Below are 14000 nucleotides of genomic sequence, written 5' to 3' on the forward strand. Positions count from 1 at the left end.
TATTTTGGACTGAGCCTACTTCTGTTTGTCTTTCCATCTGCCCTTGGGAAAATAACCTGAGCAAGGCCATGGTCCCTGTCCACTTGGCCCTTCCTGAGATGGGGACAGCCCCTCTGCTGCTGCCCAGCCCACATCACACTTCCGACTAGGGATGTCCCTGGAAGAGTGGCTTATGCTACCTGCTTGGCCCGGATGGGTCGGTACCCCTTCTTGCCTCCCTTTTGGGGTCCCTCCTCTGAAATGCATAGGTCGAATCTTGAGGAGAATGTTTGGTTAATGCTGCAGCCATCTGGCTTCCATTCCCCTTTCTTTCGGGGATGGAGCTCTGCCCCACTGGGGGCAGCTTCAGGGCACTGACCGTGGGTCCTATCCCCTTCCCTGTCCAAGGGGTCCGGACTTGGCATTCTTGCCCTGTACTTTGCATCGGAGAGGAAGCTTGTAGGACAGGAGCAGCCTATGCCGATGAGAGCCTTGGCTCTCCATCCTTCCTGTCCATTCTGCAGACTCCCAGAGATCCTTCCAAAAAAATCCCCTTTTAGCTTCAGTCAACTGAAGTGGTTTCTATTGCTGGCAGTCCGAGATTCCTGGGGAGAGTTTGGGATGAGTGGTGTGGTGGTCAGTGGGGTGGAGGTTTTCAGGGGGTGATGGAGGCCTATGGGGGACAGGTGGGTGGGGGGCAGGGGGTTAGAGGGAACCAAGTGGGGCTGATTATCAGCCATCCATCCTTCACCTTGCTTTGCGTCCCAGGAGATCCGCTTGGGCTCTCTGCATTCGGCTACAGTCAGCCGGGGAGGGGGTGGGAGTGGGCGGGGACCAGCACAGGCAGGAGGTAGGAGGAGGGAAGAGTGAGAAGTCAGGGTGTTTCTCTCCTGGTGTCCCTCCCTGCATCCCCCAACCTTCAGCCTGTGCGTGGTCACAGCTCCCCACTACTGCTCCCCCGGGGTGCTGCACCCCCTCATGTCAGTTCCCCAACCCTGCCCACACCTTTGCAAATAGCCCCTTTACTGACTCCTGAGGCATCCCTTCCTGCCAGCACCTTGCCTGATACCATGAGCATCAGGATCCAACATTAAAAGACAGTTTCGCCCCCTGGGTATTGTTCTGGGTCCCGGTGGGCTTTGAAGGCAGCCTCTTGGAATGTTGCCAAGAAACGGTCCCTGGGTGGAGGCAAGAAGCAGCAGCAGACCAGTGCTGCCCAATAGAACTTCCTGCAATGAGGGAAACATTCTGTCTGCAACACCCGCAGCCACGTGGCGTTATGGATCCCTTGCGACGTGGCCAGTGAGACCTAAGTACTTCATTTTTCATTTTATTTAGGTAGAGTTAGTGCACATTTAAGGTTTTTCCTCTATCTTTTTTTTTTGATGGTCAAATATATATATATATCTCTCTCACATATTTTATTTTTATTTATTTATTTTTTTAAAGATTTTATTTATTTATTCGACAGAGATAGAGACAGCCAGCGAGAGAGGGAACACAAGCAAGCAGGGGGAGTGGGAGAGGAAGAAGCAGGCTCACAGCGGAGGAGCCCGATGTGGGGCTCGATCCCATAACGCCGGGATCACGCCCTGAGCCGAAGGCAGACGCTTAACCGCTGTGCCACCCAGGCACCCCATATATCACATATTTTAATCAGTTATTTTTAAAGGTTTATTTATTTTAGGTGGGGAGGAGAAAGGAGAGAATCTCAAGCAGGCTTCCCGCTGAGCGAGGAGCTTAACAGTGCGGGGCTCGATCTCATCACCCTGAGATCATGACCTGAGCTGAAGTCGAGTCGGATGCTTACCTGACTGAGACACCCAGGCACCCCCAAATTTAAAATTTTTAAATTTTATTTATTTATTTTTAAGTAGGCTTCGTACCCTGTGTGGAATGCAATGCGGGGCTTGAACTCACCACCCTGAGATCAAGACCCGAGCTGAGATCAAGAGTTGGACGCTTAACTGACTGAGCCACTCAGGTGCCCCACTTGGATCGGTTCTTAAGTGTACAATTCTGTGACATTAGGTTCATCCGCAATGTTGTGTGACCATCACCACTCTTCCATGGCCACTGTAACGGCTCAGTCCAGCTCAAAGGGGACCCTAGTCGCCTTGCCCACCGCCTCCCATCTCAATGGCTCTGAACACCTGGGTGGCATCTTGAGTCTTCCCTGACCTCCTTCCACCTTATCCCATTGGCAGGGCCTGTTTCCTCTGACCTCCAGCCCACATGTTTCTCTCCATCTCCTTGGCAACCACCAAGGTCAAGGTCACCACCACCTCTCGTCCAACAGCTGCCCCTGCCTCCCTTTGGAGCTCCCTGCTTCCCCTCCAGCCACCCTCTAGCTCCATGCAGGAGCTTGGAGGTGTCAGGATAAAGCAATCTGATCCTGGATATCATCCCCCCCCCCCCCGCCCCGCCCGGGGTTTCCTGCTGTCACAAGTAGTCCAAACAGCCACATGGGCCAATGAGGCATCCCCCAATCTGTCCACACGAGCATCTCCAATCACTTCTACGGAGGCTCTCCCCCTTGCCCACTATGCTCCAGCCACAGTGGTTCTCTCTGGCGTCCTGGAGCCCACCCTGTTCCTTCCTGTTCGAGGACCTTTGCATTTGCATGTCCCTACGCCAGGAACGCCCTCACGGCCCTGCTTTGCCCGAGTTCTCATCTAAAAGGGGTCCTCCTCAGGAAAAGACATCCTGGCCTCCTCAGAGTGGGCCAGCATCCCTTGCTAGCCTCATGTTCGGCTCCGGCCCCTGCCCTGACGTTTACAGCTAATTAATAATCACTTGTTTCAAGGTCGGCCTGCTTTAACGTAATTTTATAAACGCCGTGAAGGCAGCTCCCAAGAGCCTCAGATGTGACCTGGCATGGGGCAGGTGATTATTAATTATTTTTGCTTGAATGTCTCCCTGTTTCTCAGACTCTAGAAGCAGCCTCACCTGGTCAAGTCCGTTGCCTCCATGCGGTTAGACCTTATCCCTCCCCTGCTGACCCCCCCATGACTCCCTGTTGCCCTTTGACACGACCTGATTTCCTCTGTTTACCTTTTATTTATTTACTTTTAAAAAGATTTAAAAAGATTTCATCTATTTCTTTGAGAGAGCGGGAGAGCGCGAGTACGGAGAGGGGCAGAGGCAGAGGGAGAAGCTGACTTCCCGCTGAGCAGGGAGCCTGATGCGGGGCTGGGTCCCGGGACCCCAGGATCATGACCTGAGCCAAAGGCAGACGATTAACTGATTGACCCACCCAGGCACCTGAAGATTTTTAGTTTTAAATAATCTCTACACCTAACGTGGGGCTCGAATGAAGAATCCTGAAATTAATTAAGAGTCACTTTCTCTACCGACTGAGCCAGCCAGGCGCCCCTGCTCTGCTTACATTTTAAAGGCTATAGGGGCTCCTGGGTGGTTCAGTCGGTTAAGTATCTGCCTTTGGCTCCGCTCAAGGTCTCAGGGTCCTGGGATCGAGCCCCATGTCTGGCTCCATGCTCAGTAGGGAGTCTGCTTCTCCGTCTGCCTTCCCCCACCCCCATTTGTGCTCTCTCTGTCTCTCTCTCAAATAAATAAATAAAATCTTGAAAAATAAAGGGTTTTTTTAACTTATGTATCATTTATCTTTTTTATTTTTTAAATTTTCCTTTTTTTAAAAAATATCAGGTTTTCAGTTTTCTTTTTTTTTTTTTAAGATTTTTTATCTATTTATTTGACAGAGATAGACAGCCAGTGAGAGAGGGAACACAAGCAGGGGGAGTGGGAGAGGAAGAAGCAGGCTCCCAGCGGAGTAGCCCGAAGTGGGACTCGATCCCAGAACGCTGGGATCACTCCCTGAGCCGAAGGCAGAGGCCTAACAACTGCGCTACCCAGGCGCCCCTTAAATTTTCCTTTTTTAAAGATTTTATTCATCCATTTGTCAGAGAGAGAGAGAGAGAGAGAGCACACCTAAGCAGGGGGAGGGGCAGAGGGAGAAGCAGTTTCCCCTGCTGAGCAGGGAGCTGGATGTGGGACTTGATCCCAGGACCCTGCGATCACGACCCGAGCCCAAGGCAGGTGCTTCACCGACTGAGCCACCCAGGTGCCCCAAAAATAAAGGGTTTCAATACTCTCCAACCTGGCAACCACCTTTCCTGTTATATCCCTCCTACCTTTTGGTCTGAAGACAAAATGGGTCCTGTCCTCACTGTTTTCCGCGGTAGCCTCCACATGAATCAGTGGTCCAGCCTCCAGGCCTTTGCTATAGCTGCTCCTTCTGCTCGGAGGCCTCTGCGGATTTGACAGGAATCTACCTGCCACCTGTTGCTCTCTTCTTCCTTCCTTCCTTCCTTCCTTCCTTCTTTTTTTTTTTTTTAGATTTTATTTATTTATTTGACAGAGAGAGACACAGCGAGAGAGGGAACACAGGCAGAGGCAGTGGGAGAGGGAGAAGCAGGCTTCCCGCTGAGCAGAGAGCCTGATGCGGGGCTCGATCCCAGAACCCTGGGATCACAACCTGAGCTGAAGGCAGACACTTAACGACTGAGCCACCCAGGTGCCCCTCTCTTCTTCCCCCTTGACAGAGCTCTGGTTTGGTGGGACCAAGCTTAGGGGGCTTAGGGTAGGTTGAGCAGCATGACCCGAGCCTTCTCAGGCATTGGTGGGATTTACTGGGAGAGAGGCACGCGCTGTTAGCTGGGGTTGCTGAGCTGGGAAGATGTGAGTCTGCAGCTGCCACAGGGCATTGGTTCCCACCACAACAGAGCCTCCCGGAGGGACGGAGAGAGGCCACGTCTTCCTGCCAGTGCTGCAAGTCCTGGATCAAATGCGCCTGAAGTCCACCCTGTCCCTTTTTTGCCTTAAGCCAGTTTGTGTTGGGCTTCTTGGAACTGAAAACCTGTGACGGGTCCCAGTCTCTTCATCCCCCTCCCCTCTCTTGGGACTAAGCCCCCTAAGGGCAGAGTGGTTATTTATTTATTTATTTATTTATTTATTTATTTATTTATTTATTTATTTTAGTTTGTATGTTTTGCTGCTATGTGTCTAGTCTATGAATTCTGGAAGCTCTGGTGACCAGCCCAGGGCTGGGCCCAGAGTGGGTGCCTCATAGATGTGGAATGAATAATGCCAGGTGGTGTGGGTAGAAACTATGAGCGCCGTGGGTGTGTGGTGTGGGGAGAGGAGTCCCTTCCAAATACATGTTGAGTGATGGTTGCCTGAAGAGGTGGCAGCTGACTTGGTTGGGCTTTCAGGGATGGATAGAATCTGAGAGGGCAGGGTGTCTCCGATACGTGGGTGTGTTAGAGGCGTGCCGGGGGTGTGTGCATGTGTGCATGGGAGGTGTGTGTCTGTGTGTGCAGAGAAAACCAATGTTCACACCTATCAGCCACCCTTTTGAGGGCTTCGCTCACTGCCCACGAGGCCCGCATGGCCTGGCCCCCGCCACCTCCTGTCTGCTTCTCCCTCTACTTTCCTCTCCCCTTGCTATAGCGCGCACCTCAGGGCCTTTGCGCGGCAGTACCCTCCCCCCAGAATTCTTTTTCCCTGGATAATCTGGCCCTGTCCCTGGTTCATTTTTTACAGGATCTTCCTTCCTCCCTGAGGCCCTTATTTCAGCTCATCACCTGCTGAGTCTTTCTCCTCCATTGACTTGCTTATGGCTCCATGATCTGTCTCCTTCCCCACCCCAAACTGACGCACAGGGAGGGCGTGATTGGGTCTGGTGTGACCTTAGCGCCCATACTGGCAGACTTTTGAGGACTCTCCCAGCAGGGCCACCTGGGACCTCTGAGGGAGACACCCCAAGTGCCAAGCAAATGCCCTCAGACTCCTCTTCCAAGTAACTCCTGGCCCCTTCTGGAGTCTCAGGAGTGAGAAGGCCCTTTGCCTCTGTCCAGGGTTCTTCCAAGGAGTAGGGGCCGGCAGAAGTGACCTTGAGGAAGAGCTCTGACTCTCTATAGCTCTCTGAGCCTCAGTTTCCTTGTCTTTCCCCCCAGCTCTGTGAGTCATCTAGGACGTTGCACCCTCTGCCCCTTCCTGTGTCTTCCTCCCACACTGATACAGGCCTGATGGAGGGTGGGTGGGTGGGTGGCTGGCGTCATGGCATAAGGCAGGAGCGCCCATGTGTCCCTGTAGTGTAGTGTTGCCATGGCAACTAGCAGTCCTGGTTCCCTAGTGACAGGCCTGAGTTCTGGGCCCAGAGGTGGTAATCTGTCCAGGAAGGGAGAGAGGGAGCAAGGTGCACCTGGCAACACTTGTAAACACATGGAGGAAAGGATGGGGACTCGGGGTGCCTGGGTGCCTTAGTCAGCTAAGTGTCTGCCTTTAGGTCAGGTCAGGATCCCAGGGTCCTGGGATCCAGTCCCCGGGGGCTCCCTGCTCAGCGGGGAGCCTGCTTCTCCCTCTTCCTCTGCCGTTCCTCCTGCCTGTGTTCTCTCTCTCTCTGTCAAATAAATAAATATAAATCTGAAAAAAGAAAAAGAAAAAGGATGGGGACTCATGTCTTTCCCTTGGGGCAGGGGTGGGGGGCAGTTCAGGCTGGGCCCTAGCTGGGGGCTGCCCCAGTTCCTGCTCAGGGCCAGGCATGAACCCAACAGGGAAGCTGACGCCTCCAGGCGTCCTATGTCACGTAACACTGCCCACTGCCCCCCCTTCACACCCTGTCCTGTCAGGTTCCCCGCGGCTCCTGGCACTCTCCCTCCTCAGGATCCCCACACAGGTTTTTTCCTCTGCCTAAAAGTTTCTGCTGTCTTCCCGGGCAACTCTTCAGCCCGAATATCCCCCTCTGACCTCCTGGCTCAGCCTGGCCCCTCTAAGTCACTACGCCCCAAATCAAGCCTCTATCATGTTGACGATTAACTTATTGCTTCTTTGCTTGTGTGATGATTGGTTTAATAAATGTTCCCCCTGCCAGATGCGACGCGTTAGCAGTCTCAGTCACAGCTGTGTCCCACACACCAAGGAGGCTGCTCTCAATACATCATTGTCGACACTCTCCCTTCTCACTCCAAGCCTTGCCCACAACACCCCAGACAATGTGGTCTCATCTCTGTCCCTCAGGCTCTTTCTGGCACCAGGCGTGGACCCTACATATTACTTCCACCTGGAATATTCTGAAACATTCTGGGCCCTTCTACAATGTTCTGGAATGTCCCAGAACATCTTAGACCATTCTGTCGCCTGCTTTTATTAAAGCTGGGACATCATCTTCTCAAAGAGCCTTTCCCTAACCTCCTAGCTAAAGCAGTCCCTTCCGCCTCGTCACTTTCAGCCCATTGCCTTTATGACCGTTACCACCATCTGGAAAGGCCTCGGTCGTTGATCCGATCACACGTCTCAGGTTTGTCCTTCTCCTTGTAACACACACAACAGAGTCTTCTGTTATGACCCCCATGCGACTGAATGGAGGGGGTCAGGGACGAGACCAGGAGTTGGTGCTGAGCTCCAGAGGAGGACAACTCTGACGCTCTCCTGCTGGAACCTTGGGAGAGTTACTTACCTCTCTGAACCCCAGGGTCTTTCATTTTCAGTGAGGCGTAATCTACAAATGGCAAGGCGTGCCCATTTTACAGCTCCGTGAATGTTTACATTCCTGTGACCCAAATACAGAGCACTCCCAGCCCTGGGTGGGAGGACTCCCTCATGCCCCCTTCCAGCTGGTCACCCCCCAGAGGTGGCCCTGGGTCTGACCTCTATCACGTGGGCTCCATTTGACCAGTTTCACTTTTTGTTTGCTTTTTAATAAGTCAGCTTTAATGAGACATAATTGATGTCCAATAACACAACTGTTTTTAAATGCGCAGTTCAACGAGTTTTGACAAATGTAAACCTCCCTGTTGCTCTGTCACCAAGATGGAAAACATTTCCATCACCCTAAGTGCTTGTGCCTCTTTGTGGTAAAGGCCTCTCATCCCTGATGATCTGCCCCAGGTGGCCCCAACCTGTCACAGATTGGTATGGCCTGTGTGTGAATGTCACATAAACGGAATCGTATCGTGTGTCCTCTTCGTGCTGGCTTCTTTCACTCAGGACCGGGGAGATCCACTTGTGGGAGGTACTCAGTGGTGGTCTGTTCTTTTTCCTTGCCGTGTAGTATTCCATTATGTGATGGTATTGCCGTTTGTTTCCCCACTGACCTGTTGATGGCCCTAGGGGATGTTTCCAGTTTGGGGCTCTTATGACCCCTCGTGTTCATGTCTTCGGTAAAACCATATTTTCCTTTCGGTTGGATAAATACCTGTAGTGGATTAAGTGGTAGCCCCACTTAACTCACATCCGCCTGGAACCTTAGAACGTGACCTTATTTGGAAATAGAGTCTTTGCAGGTATAATTTAGCAAAGGATCCAGAGGAGATAGTAATACATGTTCCTTCCCTTTGGGGATGTGGTGAGAACACACAGTTTGCGGCATTGGTAACTAAAACAAACAAACAAACAAACAAAAAATGGCAGCCAAGATGCAACTTGTCTCCATCTATCTTTAAAGTTGGGTTTTTCTGTTTGTCCCCAGCCCGGGTCACACACAGGTGGGGACCATTGCCTCCTGTAGGAGGAGCCAGTGGAGGCTGGCTTCTGGGGTGATGGTGGGGGACACTGGGAAGCCTGAGAGAGGCCACAGGGCTGAAAGTGACTAAGGTGAGTCAGAGCATAGTCTGCACAGGAAAACCCCATTCATTCATTCATTCATTCATTCATTCACGTATTCATTCATTCATTCATTCATTCATTTACCAACAGATTTGTTGCCCATTGAGGCTGGATGCAGGAGGCTAGGACCCTGGCAAGGTCCCAAGCTAGACACAGCCTGGGCCGCCAGGCTGGGCAGAAAGAAAATAGTCCTCCTCTGCCGGGCAGCCAGGAAGGCTCCCTGGAGGAGGAGACCTGTGATGGGTGTGAAAAACGTGGGAGGATGCCCAGAGACCACTCTGATCTTCCCTTCTGCTGCACCTGCGTGCACAGTGTCTTGCGGCCGCTATAACAAATGGCCACCAACCGCAGGAAACGTATTCCCTCACCGTCCCGGAGGCCAGGAGTCTGAAATCAAAGCGCTGGCTGGCACGCTACCTCTGAAGGCTCTCGGGGAGAATGCTTCTTTGCCTCTTCCAGCTCTGGCTGCTCAGCTGTTCCCTGGCTTGTGACAGCATCACCTCAGTCCCTGCCTCTCTCTTCACATGGCCTTCTCTCTCTTTGAATTTCCCTCTTTTTTTTTTTTTTTTTTAGATTTTATTTTTAAGTAATCTCTACACCCGATGTGGGGCTCGAACTTCCAACTCCGAGATCCAGAGTCACACACTCCCCCTCCACCGTCTGAGTCACCCAGGCGCCCCCACCCCCACCCCCAGCTTTCCTTCTTTTTATGAGGACACCAAGTTATTGGATTTAGGGCCCACCCTGCTCCAGGATGATCTCATCCTGAGATCCTCACTTTAATTGTATCTGCCAAGACTCTTCTTCCAAAAAAAAAAAAAAAAAAAAAGTCGCTTTGAGATTTCAGGTAGATACGTCTTTTGGGCGGACACCATTCAACCGGTATCTTGAGAGTATTCAATGTCTTTTCAGCGAGGCTGTTCCCCCCAAGGGGCAGGGCTCTCTTCGTTTTGTCTGGCACATGTGTCCCATGCCCGCCACAGGGCCTGGTGCACAGGAAGCCATAAGTGCTTGCTGAATGCCTGATTAAAAGAAAGGAGAAAAGGGGTCAGCATGGGGCTCTGGGAGGGCTCGAGCCTCAGAGTCAGAGAGGGAGGGTCCCCTTTCTTGCTCCTGGCCTTGGTAGGCTTCTTCCACTCTCTGAGTTTCACTTTCCCTGTTTTGCAAGGTCATGGTGAGGGCCAGGGGAAAAGTCTGGGGGTCACCAGCCCCCAGAAGGACCCTAGGAGGCATAGCTATGGTGGTGGGGGGGAGGGGCCGCAGGCAGGTAACCTTCTAGACTGTGGGTAAGTTAGAGCCGGTGGACCTAGCTCAGACCTGACTTGAAGGAGGCACCGGAGGTGCTGTCAGCTGGGCTGACAGAGAGAGCAAGATCAAGGGCGACTGTGTTTGCTCTTCACTGAGCCCACGCATAATCCTGGAAGGAAGTGGTCTATATGCCCCACCTTTTTTTCCCCCATGGAGGCGAGATTCACATAACGTAAAATTCACCATTTTATTATTTATTTATTTATTTATTTATTTATTTATTTATTTTTAAAGATTTTATTTATTTATTTGACAGAGAGAGAGACAGCCAGCGAGAGAGGGAACACAAGCAGGGGGAGTGGGAGAGGAAGAAGCAGGCTCCCAGCGGAGGAGCCTGATGTGGGGCTCGATCCCAGAACGCCGGGATCACGCCCTGAGCGGAAGGCAGACGCTTAATGACTGCGCCACCCAGGCGCCCCACAATTCACCATTTTAAAGTGAACAATCCAGTGGCATTTAGCGCATTCACAATGTTGTGCAACTACCATAGCCAGGAAGGAAAGAGAGTCCTCGCCCTTTGCGGAGTTGACATTCCAGGGGGAGGGTGGATGGTAAACAAGAAAGAGAAATACATGACAATTCCTCAGAAAGATCCCCCCAGAGCTGCCCTGTGATCCAGCAATTCCACTCCTACAGATGTACCCAAGAGAAGTGAAAACAGGACTCCTCCATCTGTACGTACCTGTTCATAGCAGCACTAGTCACAGTCACCAAAAGGGGAACACCCCGAATGTCCATCAGTGGATGAATGAATAAAGGACGTGTGATCCATCGGCACTCTAGAATATTAGTCATAAAAGGAATGAGGGCTGATACACGCTACAATGCGGAGGAACTTTGAAAACATTATGCGGAGAAGGCCACGTGTGTTGTAGGACCCCGTGTATGGGAAATATCCAGAACATGCAAGTCCATAGAGACAGAAAGCAAACTGATGGTTGTCAGGGGCTGGGGGGGGGGGGGATGGGGAGCGACTGTTCATGGGGACAGGGTTTCCTTCTGGGACAATGGAATTTTTGTGGTTTTTAAAAGATTTTATTTATTTGACAGAGAGAGAGCATGAGTAGGGGGAGCGGCAGGCAGGGGGAGAGGGCCTTCCACTGAGCAGGGAGCCCAAAGTGGGGCTCGATCCCAGGACCCTGGAATAATGAACTGAGCTGAAGGCAGATGCTTAACTGACTGAGCCACCAGACGCCCCTCAATTTTATTTCATTTTAATTTTGTTTCATTTTATTTTTTAAAGATTTATTTATTTATTTGAGAGACAGAGAGAGAGAATGAGGGGGAGGATGAGAGGGAAAGAATCTCAAGCCGACTCTGTACTGAGCGCGGAGCTCGACGTGGGGCTCCATCTCACGCCCTGAGATCATGACCTGAGCCGAAATCAACAGTCTTAACTGAGCCACTCAGACACAGCTCAATTTTAAACAAAGGAAAACTAAAATACCATACAGAGTTATCGGGAAAAAATCAAGCAGGGCTTGGGGACAGAGAGTGGGCATGGGAGAGGAAAAATGCTGACAGCTGCCATGGACTTGGGGCTTACCCCCTGAGCTGCCCTGAGTGTCCTTCACCCTGGCCTCACTCTGTCCTGCGGGGATACTTTAAACATGGGGAAACTGAGGTATAAAGAGCTAGAGCGTCCCGCCCAAGGACTTGAGGCTTGTTAAGAAGTGGCTGCAGAACGAAGGGTAATAGCAAAGATAGCGAGCATTTGTCAGCTGTTGACTCTCTCTAGTTCACAAAGGAGCGAAGGGAGGCTCTGGGAGCATCAGCCGCTTGTTCTGAGGCCACTCACTGGGGAAGGGCAGACAGGGCGGACGCCAGCCCCAGCACGAGGCTGTAGGAAAACAAGGCATCCCCCAACTTCCAGGCCTTCGTTTCCTCCTCTGTAACACCTGGAGGTCACAAGGAGGCCTCCGAGCTCTGACCTGGGGCCACGAGTCCCACAGCTGGTCTGGAGCGGGGGAGCAGGTGGCGAGGCCCCCGCCTCTGGGAGAACAATGCCAGCTGTGGGCCAGATGGCGGCCAGACCTGTGGACACTGTCTGCCGTGTCCTGCTTCCAAGCTCTGCCAGACCACGGGTCAGCATTATTGGAGGAGGGTGTGCAGTAACCTTCGGGGGCCCTCCGGGTCCCCCAACCTGCCTGTGTCCCCAGCCCAGGTATGACAACCAATCAGGCTCCAGTCAAGAATCCTGGGGGAAGTCCCTGGCCTCACTCTGCCTCACCCTCACATCCCAACTGCTGCATCTCCTGTGGGCTCCCGCTGCAAAGTCCATCCCAGTTAGGACCACCCCCCACCTCTCCCCAGCCACCACCTTGGGATGAGCCCCATCAGGGAGCTGGAATCCTTGCCTCCTAGGTAATATCCCTAATTCAAGCTATTTCCCCTGACTGTTGGTGTTGGTTACATCCCCTCTGCTCACAAGCCCCCTCTCTTTCCTCATTTCATGCAGGGGAAATGCTTCCATGGTGGTCCACAAGGTCCTCCGTGACCCAGAGCACTACTCATTGCCACCCACCCCACCTTTTCCTCCCCTTTCCCTCTCCCTCAATTTTCCCCTGCTAGGCAACACTCCAGGCATGCTCCTGCCTCAGGGCCTTCGCACTGGCTGTCCTGTGCCACACGATCCCGGAATACCTCGGAGGTCCCCTGCACCATGCGTCTGCAGTGTGCTACGTGTGAGCACACAGCCAGGGGCCCCGTGAACCTCTTCTTGCTTATCTTCAGCCGTATGTCTGTCTGACATGTGGGTCGAATCTTGGTGTTTATGAAGTGTGAGTGCATATGGATGCCATTGACTGCAGCCGTATGTGCGGCGGGCGTGTGGGCTGTAGGTCTCTGCTGAGCGGGGTTTGATGCCTGCATGTAGTTTATTTGGAACAAAGGCTCAAGTGGCAGGCCGACCTCAGGTGGACAAGGGTTGTGTGCAGAGCTTGCCAGAACTTGAGCTGCTCATGCATGCACAATTCAACATTTATTGAGCGCTTATTGTGTGCTGGAGAAGTCAGCAGGGCCCCTCAGCACCTGATATCTGTCAACTTGCACAAGGCAACTCCTGAGCATTTAACAAAGTGATTGAGTATCTACTGTGTACCCACCTGATCCCTGGGGGCATATGGATCAGTTGAATCTGGTTCTAGCTGCAGGAGCCCACCCAGGCAGCCTCCTTGCTTCCTCCTTGCCGCTTGCATGTCTACCCCTTTCTCCTAACACTGATTGCAGGGAAAGCACTGACTTCATTTGGACCCCTGGACCCTGCTCAAGGCTGCACAAGGGAGGGTTTTCCAACTCAGAAGGTGAAAGTATAAATGGGCACAAGGCTGGAGAGAGGATCCTGGGAACTTGGGCCCTTCTAGGGTGGAGATTCTAGGCTTTCAGTGGATTGGGGGTTGGGGAGTGTCCTTGAAGGGCTCTGGAAGCTTTACAAAGGCCTTGCTAGCCCTGGGCTCCGTGGGTTCCAGAGTGCAGAGCAGTGAAAAGAAAGGAGGGGAGGAGGAAGGAAGGAGGGAGAACAAAGAGAAAAAGGAAAGACATAGATGCACAACTTTGAGCCTTGGCTGAAGATTGGGTAATTGGGGGCTGGAATTTGGAGGTCCAAGGCCGTTGGGTTGGGCGGAGTGGACTTTGGGGGTATAAGTATGGGTATGAATGGTCTGTGGGCAAGGATCTGGGGGAGTGGGAGTTAGGATTGGAGTAGAGGATAGGGGAGATAATCTGAGCGCAGGGGTTTGGGGGGTGTGAAAACCAGAATTATGGGTGAAGCAGGAGGTTTGGGGATCTGAATAGTTTCTAAAGGTGGAGGTTCTTGGGTTTGAGGGTGGAGGCTCTGGGAGGGTAGGTCAGGGGAGGGTTGGGACCCAAAGCCCGGTTATAAGTCTGAGGCCTGGGTAGGGGATGAATTCCCACATCTGAGGGTGTCTTGGGGAGTGAGTGGCCCTGGAAGAGGAGGTAAAGTTATCAGAGCTCTTGGATTGGTTTCTCCCTGTTCCTCCCATCTCGGCCTCGCCCCTCCCCCTTCGTAGAACAGACCCCTCCCCAGACCTGGCGCACTTCACCTTCCGTCCAGCCCCTACTCTCCGAGC

This window comes from Ursus arctos, unplaced genomic scaffold (assembly GCF_023065955.2).
Source record: "Ursus arctos isolate Adak ecotype North America unplaced genomic scaffold, UrsArc2.0 scaffold_14, whole genome shotgun sequence".
NCBI classification, from domain to species: domain Eukaryota; kingdom Metazoa; phylum Chordata; class Mammalia; order Carnivora; family Ursidae; genus Ursus; species Ursus arctos.